The following is a 7,780-nucleotide window of genomic DNA, read 5'->3' on the forward strand; positions in this document are numbered from 1 at the left end:
TTAATGCTTCAGTAGAAAGTAGGGAAATGAACACAAATGAGGGGTATGGAAAGGCATCATCTTATCTACAAACACATGCAGCACGCATACTTCGGTATGATTGCAGAGATATGGTTTACGTGGTTCACACAGAAGGTCAATATTACTAGAAAAACAAAGGCAGTGGGATTTGGGAAATGTCTGCAACTGCACACAAGTAAATAATACATCTCTGCCAAAGAATAATGAAAGAAAAGGTAATGATTTAAAGGTAAAGGTATGATGTTGTAAGTGATTTAAATATAATGATGGATAATGAATTTTCAGAGAGAAATGTGCACATATTTTGACTAATAACTATAAGCTTCCGGTAACACAAGGACCATACAAGCAAATAAATGATGCGCAGCACTATTTTTAGCTCCAGACAAAACTGAATTCAATTCCTCACAAAAATGATTAATATAAAGAAGATATGGGAATGGGGTTTCAAAGATGGTCTTTTACAGTTTTGCTTACATCTGTAAGCCTGTCTTATGTATATGTATTCAATCTATTTAGACTCTCAATAAGCTATTTCCACAGGTTCTTGTTCAGTCAGGCTATAAATACCTGCTTGTTATGGACACTGTGGTAGTGTGCAAGAATTAAGTATATAATTTTGCTCTGTGGTTTTAGTCCATTGTTTGTAGTATTGTAACTTGCATGCCTGCCATTATAGTAGACTCCAGATAGGCTGTGTTCATAAGTCACTTCCTTTGAAATGTTAATGCCATTTCAGGTGCAAAGAAAGGAGGTATTTTTCTTTTACAAAAATTTTGACTTCTCTAAGGAAATCAATTTCAGTAGGTACTACAGATAATGTATACAATGGGGTTTTATTTTGGTTTTATTTTGTTTTGGGGGTTATCTTCTCCATAAGGGGTATTTCTTTGTTATCAAATGCTGCCAATTTACCTGTCAGCCAAGCACAGCAGTGTTAGAATTAAGGTGTTAGTTTGTTAGCCTTGTGGATGCCTCACTTAAGATCCAATTTTAAGCTAGAAACTGAGTTTGACAAATAAGGATGCTGTGTGGATTCCTATAGAATGGGCCTCAATGGGAAATACTTTGATTACTTCCCCACAGGTTAATGTTGGTGTAGTGATCACCAAGCAGAATAAACACAGGCATATGTGAATGAAAAGAACTAAACAATGAACTTTTCTTGTGGAGCAGTAGGCAACCTCTGCAGACCCTTGCTTTCTCTCAAACTTCCCTAATTGAGGGACCATGTCCCAATTCCCAACTTCTGTGGTGTTCTAAGGGAGTATCTCTGAATTATAACTTCTATCACTACATCTTTCCTCTTAATGATGATTACAAAAATCAATTAACACAAAATTCCATTAACACCCAACTACAGAGGAGAGATTACAAGCATTTTACTTTAAAGTGAGTCCAGTTCTGGCATTGTACTTTAAGAAGGATGTAGATAACTTTGAGAGGGTCCAGAGGAGGGCCACTCATATGGTTAAGGGTTTACAGGCCGAGCCCTATGAGGAGAGACTAAGGGACCTGGACCTTTTCAGCCTCCGCAAGAGAAGGCTGAGAGGTGATCTTGTGGCCGTCTACAAATTCATTAGGGGGGCGCAGAAAAGAGCCAGAGATGCTCTGTTCACCAGGGTACTTCTTAGGGTAACAAGGAGCAATGGTCATAAATTGACAGAGAGCAGATTTAAGCTAGACATTAGGAAAAACTTCTTCACGGTAAGGATGGCCAAAACTTGGAATGGGCTTCCAAGGGAGGTGGTGCTCTCCCCTACCTTGGGGGTCTTTAAGAGAAGGCTGGATAGGCATCTGGCTGGGGTCATCTGACCCCAGCGCTCTTTCCTGCCCAGGGCAGGGAGTTGGACTTGATGATCTGTTGAGGTCCCTTCTGACCCTAGCTTCTGTGAATCTTTCCTGTTCTCCCTTTTCTACTGCTCTTTTAACAATCTCTGAGTCTTTCAAGAGATTTCTTCTTGAACTGATGAACTATCAAATCCAGTTTCTGATTTGTTTTTGCTGGGAAGCTTTTCCTTCAATTCTTGATAGATGCGAGTGTCTTGCACTTCTGACAGCTGTGCTTCTGCACTTTATACAAAGTTCATTAGCTACAGATGCTAAGGCTGATGTCCTCTTTGTTCATGATGGTATTTTGTATTTGTGTCCAGAGGTGCATTTCCTCCCACAAGTACATGGTTGCTTCTTGTGTTCTGGAACAATTGAGTCCTTCCTAAGAAGACTGTCCACATTTGGGCCATGATGACCAAGAGGAGCCCAGTATGTTGTCTTTTTGTACTGCAAGCACACCCTTAACTAGATTCAATTTCTCACAACCTGCCAGACCTAAAATAGATGTCATCTCCCTCAGTACCACAATGAATGGGAGTTTGTATTCATCTTTCACTGGTATATTTGTTCCTGAATAGCCGGTAATTCTAATGTTTGTTGGACTCATCTTTGGTATCGATATTGATTTTTCTACTGCTGAAACCCACAAAACATTTGTGATTACATTTTTATTGGAGAAGTATTTATTTAAATACAGGATTTTTAGTTATCCTTTGACCAAATACTTTAACAGAATCAAAACTTCTCACCCTTGAAAAGGCTACCTAAAGCTGTCCATGTGTAAACACGGACTTAGCAATATAAATACACATTTTGTCAAAAGTCTGACCTTGTGCCTTGTTTATAGTTATAGAATAAGAGGGACCTTGTACACATGAGGCAAATGCCCCTTTTAGTGGTTTAATTGCCCTTTTAAATGATTTAATTGCATAACAGTGTACACGTTTCGTGATACGTTATGATTAAATTTTGTAACAGTGTACACATTTGGTGGCATATTTCGATGTAAATGACTTTTTTATGCATCCCAAGCGTTTTAGTTTGTTACGTAACAAATTACAGTGATATTCCTCACATGTACAAGGGCCCTATTCAGAGAAGGTGGTGGGGACACTGCATGGGATGCTGGAAGCCCAGGCGTTCTTGGGGAAGCTTGGGCTTGGCAGGCTCCCAGTGCCCCATGCACCATCCCTGCCACCTTCTCCAGTTGCCAGCACACCCAGTTGCCCTCCTGCCACCTTCCCGGGCCATTCTCAGACAGTCCATTCCCAGTGCACAGGGCGCTGGAAGACTGCCAAGCCCAAGTTTCCTTGAGCACACCCAGGCTTCCAGCACCCTGTGAACAAATGGATCCGGCGAGTGCTAGCTGCGAGCTGTGGCTTTACCTACGCAGCTAGCATCCCACCTGAGTGGCCCTGGGGGGGCACTGTTGTTGTGGGGGGATGCACCAGGCCCCCCTGCAGCTCAGGGGCTGTGTGACCCAGCAGCAGCTTGTGCAGGCAGGCTGCACCAAGGAAAAGAAAAAAGTGGCAAGGGACCTGATATTTTTTTTCCCCTCCTGAAGCCTGCCTGTCTTCCCCATGGCTGGAGACTGAGCTCCTGGTGGGTCGTGCACTCCCTGAGCTGCAGGGGATCCTAGTGCTTCCCTTCCCCTGGATAACGTTCATCACTCAGGGGCACCGCCACCGTAGAGAGAAGCACTGGGGCCCCTGGCAGTCCCCCCCCCCTCCCTTCCCCTGCTCGCAGGAGAGGTGGGCAGGCTTTAGGGGAAAAAAAACAAACATGTTTTAGGCCATGTTGTCTTCTATACTTGCTGCATGTTGGCCTCATGTTATGTAGTGGGTGACAGAATCTGGCCCAGTACATCTAAGCATAAGTCATTCAATCCACTGTGGCACTCAGGTGCACAGATACACTCTTCTCTAAAAAAAAGTTTTACTTAACTCATTGGTTGTTAAGTAATATACAGGAATTAAAAATAAGGTTTTACTCAATACATAAACAAGCTCTTTGAAACACTTAATCTACTAACTGTTGTTTCCAATTAAATTATAAATGGGCCTGTTGAAGTTACAAAATTGGAACTCTACTTCTGACACAGAACTTTGAAGAACTTTTTTTTTTAACAAATCATCCACCACTTCTCACTATATTCTTAATCATTTCTTCCACAGAATGGCCATTTGTCCTGAACGTTCTAGCCAACTTACCCTGTAAGTTTTATTGTTTGCCACATCTTTCAGAGCCAATATGTACACAGGCACTGGTGAAGAGATGATCCACGCAGTAGGCATAAAAGAACATGGCCAGAAAAAGCCACCTCAGAGTGGAATTGCTTATGCAAGGAGAATGCTAATAGAGAGAAAGCAAAAAGGCTGACATGCAGCAAGTGTGGAAGACAGCATGGCCCAAAACATTGTGCTGCTTCTGGAAAGCTGTTTTAATTGTAGCAAGAGGAACCATTTTGCCAGGGGCTGCACATCCCAAACACAAACACTTCAAGGGCATGCAGCTGACAACATATCAGAAAATGTTATGTACAGTAGAATCAAGTAAAATCAATGAGAGGGACTAGATTTTGCCAGTCAAAATGCAAGGAGCCATGGTTTCATTTAGATGAGACACTGAAGCTCAGATTAAAGTTCTACTAAAACATGAATATAATAATAATAATAATAATTAATAATAGGCTTATTCTGTCTGTTCAGAGCACTCTGATTGGTTGTCTCGGCAGCCAATCACAATGCTTACTGAAACAACTGATCAGAGTGCTCTGGACAGACAGAATAATTGTGGTATTGTTATAGATCCTCGAGGCATTTCAAACAGATATGCAGGCAAACCAGAGCTAGAATGAAGCACCGGGCCCCTCTACTGCTGAGCAGCAGTATTCTACAAAATTATGAAAATACATTCAAGTCATCACATGCAAGTCGCATTAATTTTCTGATGTTCTTTTTATATAATTAGTTTTTCCACTTGATAGTTCACAATGTGTGTTCCTGTCAGTAGTGTCAATTAGTGGGATTCTCCCATATTTTGGTGGGATTGAGAAGAGGATTAGACCATGGGGAGATGCCTTCTGAAGTTAATGATAGTAGATATTTATCACTCATGCCATTTGGTTTGCCTCGTGGTGAAGACATCATAAACCACCTTTGAGGGGGGAGGAAAAACAGACACTGCAGCCTAGGGCATCCCTCCTCCAGCTATATCTATGGGACAAAACCTTTCCTCTGACATGTCAAGACAGGTTGAGATGGGTGGGGGAGACCCATAGGTCCCCAACCTAACTGTGAGAATCAGATCAGTGTTCGGATACCAGGGAAGTCCAGCTAATTCACTTGACTTCCACTAAGAGAACAAAGATTCTCTAGCAATAGCAGTCTGTAAAAACAAAGAAAAAAAAACCCCTTTCTTTTTTTTCCAACTACATAGTTGGTATTTCTAAAGTATTGCAAAATACAGCTTAGAATTGTTGGAGGTAATGAAGTGATTTTTTATTTGACAAGAATATTGACACTGGTTTTAGTGAAAGGGCTTTTTTATTTCATATATAAAGGCTGTGGGGTACATTGGCCACCCACCCTAGGAGGCTTGGCATGTGTCTATACCGCAGCCTCGTCAGGGTGACCAATCAAATTATCAGTTACAAACATCAGCAGCATTGCCAACCCCAAACATTCAGAGCTCACAAGTCAGGCCCTCAACAAAGCAGGAAATTGGCTTCATTTTGTTGAGATTCTCCAAGTTATACGTTTTGGAATGTTTGTAGTTGGTTTCTGATGTTTGAGTGTTCACGTTTTCAAACTCACCCCCAACTCCCTTTTTCCCATCTGGCAGCCCTGAAGGGTAGTTATGAACCTTTCCTTTTTCAGAAGTAATTGCCTGGTTCAAGCAATTGGAGCTTTAGGGAAAACACCAAATACCATAAGAGTTTGCAACATATCAGAGAATATTTTGAGCATCTGACTTTTTTTTTTTGGTTTGCAAATCATTAGGTGAGAACAAATGTTTGCTGCACCTGGTCTAGGTTTAGGTAGGTTACTTTAAGCTGCATAAACTAAGACCAGGAGCAATGTGTGCAGATGTTTGCTGCTGCCAGGAATAGTATAGGCAACCCAAGGTAAGTAACTTGGGGTGGAGAGAGGAGCTGGTGGATCTATGGTGGGAAGGGTTTGGTGGGTCCCCAGGCAGATGAGGAGGCTAAAAATAGCCCAGTCAGGGTTGTGGAGGGGAGGGGGTATAAAAATAGCTTAACCTCAGGGGTTGGGGCAAGTGCCTGGGGTTTCCCAACCCTGGAACTGTGCTGTGAATGTGTGCAGGTGTTTGCTAGATTGGGTTTACATCTTCCTAGACTGGGCTAACACTCTTGATCTAAGTGCACCTCCTCAGGTGAACTAGCTTAGATCAGACATGCCATTTTTTGGCTGATTATTAAACCCTCTGAATGCCTGCATGAGTGGATATTTAGATCAACCTGATTATAGTTTAAGTGTAACACTTGTACACTTGAACAGTGTCTAATTCTATAAAATTGTTCATAATTAGGAGTGCTTGGACACTTCTTCTTTTTATGGTTTCTGTCAACATCATGATTGGCCACAAAAAATGTTGTGTTTACCAAATATCTTAAATTTTCCATCAGAGAAACTGCCTTAGTACCTGCAGAAACTCAAGGGAGTTATAATTGTGTGCTTAATAGGCCCTTCTATTTTTTTAAAGTCTGGGCTCGCTCTCTGTCTCTCTCTGTGTCTCTGTCTCTGTCTCTCTCCAGAATTTTGGTATGGACTCTGGGGGGTTTGTCTCTACCTGGGATCTCTTGAGTATGTTAACAACTTTTTACACAAACAGGACACTGGCTACTGTGGTCCCCTTGCTTTACCTGTGGTAAATTAGGGTGTTAGGTCTTATATCACGGTTAAATACTGTTTTACTAAGAGGTTATATTATGGATTTGTATAGAATGTTTTGGATAAAAATGAGCCTGCCTCAGGCAGAGGGTTGGACTAGATGATCTCCAGAGGTCCCTACCAGCCCTGCTTTCCAATGATCCTATGATATAGATTCAGAGAGTCAGAAGGGACCTCAGTGGACCATCTAGTCTGACCCCCTGCCCCTGGCAGGCAAGAAAAGAAACAGCAACCTTGGGGTCATGTGATACCAGCTAGGTGCCTGTTCAGTCTCTTCTTGAAGACCCCCAAGGATGGGGCAAGCACCACCTCCCTTGGGAGCCCCTTCCAGATTCTGGCAACCTTGACCGTGAAGAACCTTCTTTCCAGTATCTTAGGGCCATTGTTCCTTGTTGTTCCAGGGGGTGCCCTGGTGAACAGATCGTCGCCTACTTCATGTTGCTCTCCCCTTATGAATTTGTACGCTGCCACAAGGTCCCCTCTCAGCCTTCTCTTGGAGAGGCTGAAGAGGTTAAGATCCCTTAGCCTTTCCTCATAGGGCCTTCCCTTCAGGCCTTCAATCAGACGAGTGGCTCTTCTTTGGACCCTCTCCAGGTTGTCCGCATCCCGCTTGAACTGCGGCATCCAGAACTAGACACAGTACCCTAGCTGTGATCTGACCAGTGGTTCCTCCTCTCCAGGGTGTTAGCTGCACCCCATAATTTTGTGTTGTCTGTGAATTTGGAAAGGGTGCTTCTCACCCCCTCGTTCAGATCACTGATGAAGATGTTGAACAGCACCGGCCCCAGATCTGAGCCCTGAGGGACTCCACTGCCCACATCTTTCCAGGTTGACACCAACCCATCCACTACCATCCTCTGAGTGTGACCCTTGAGCCAGTTCGCTACCCAGTCTACTGTGTAATCATCCAAGGCAAATCCCCTCAGTTTATTTATAAGGATGGTATGGGATACCTTGTCAAAGGCCTTCTTGAAGTCCAGATAGATAACATCCACCTCAACTCCTGCATCTAA

Source organism: Alligator sinensis, unplaced genomic scaffold, assembly GCF_000455745.1.
Source record: "Alligator sinensis unplaced genomic scaffold, ASM45574v1 scaffold59_1, whole genome shotgun sequence".
In the NCBI taxonomy this organism is placed as follows: Eukaryota; Metazoa; Chordata; order Crocodylia; family Alligatoridae; genus Alligator; species Alligator sinensis.